Genomic DNA, 614 nt, shown 5'->3' on the forward strand with positions numbered 1-614 from the left:
AGCACATTGTGCAACCGTATCTCGATGACTTGCTTGCTCATTCATTACATCGAGTTGATCACCTCATCCATTTACGAGCAATATTTATGAGGTGTAGGCATTACCGAATTTGGTTGAATCCACACAAATGTGTTTTCTATATAGAAACGGGTCGATTGCTGGGGTTTGTAGTTCGAAAGCCGGCATTCGCGTCAATCCCTTGAAGGTCGAAGCTATTGTCAAATTTCCTCCTCCTTCGAGTCTTTGCCAACTCCAAAGTTTGCAAGGGAAAGCAAACTTTTTATGACGATTCATTCCTAACTACGCCGAGGTTACAAAGGGTTTCACCCGGTTGTTGAAACAGAATACTCCATTCTATTGGGATGAGATAGCTCAGAAATCTTTTGATGCACTTAAACACGTGTTGACCCATGCACCATTATTGCATCCTCCCAACTACAACCAGGATTACTTCTTGTATCTCGCCGCCTCTCATTCCACTTGGAATGGTCTTAGTTCAGGAAGATGAATTTAGAAATGAACATGTGATATATTACCTTAGTCGAACTTTAAATCCCACTGAGCTAAAATACTCACATGTGGAGAAATTGGCATTGGCAGCTGTTCAAGCTGTC

The sequence above is a fragment of the Pinus tabuliformis genome, chromosome 2_2 (genome assembly GCF_031772625.1).
Source record: "Pinus tabuliformis cultivar Carrire ecotype Pingquan chromosome 2_2, CPIR1, whole genome shotgun sequence".
Classification (NCBI taxonomy): Eukaryota; Viridiplantae; Streptophyta; class Pinopsida; order Pinales; family Pinaceae; genus Pinus; species Pinus tabuliformis.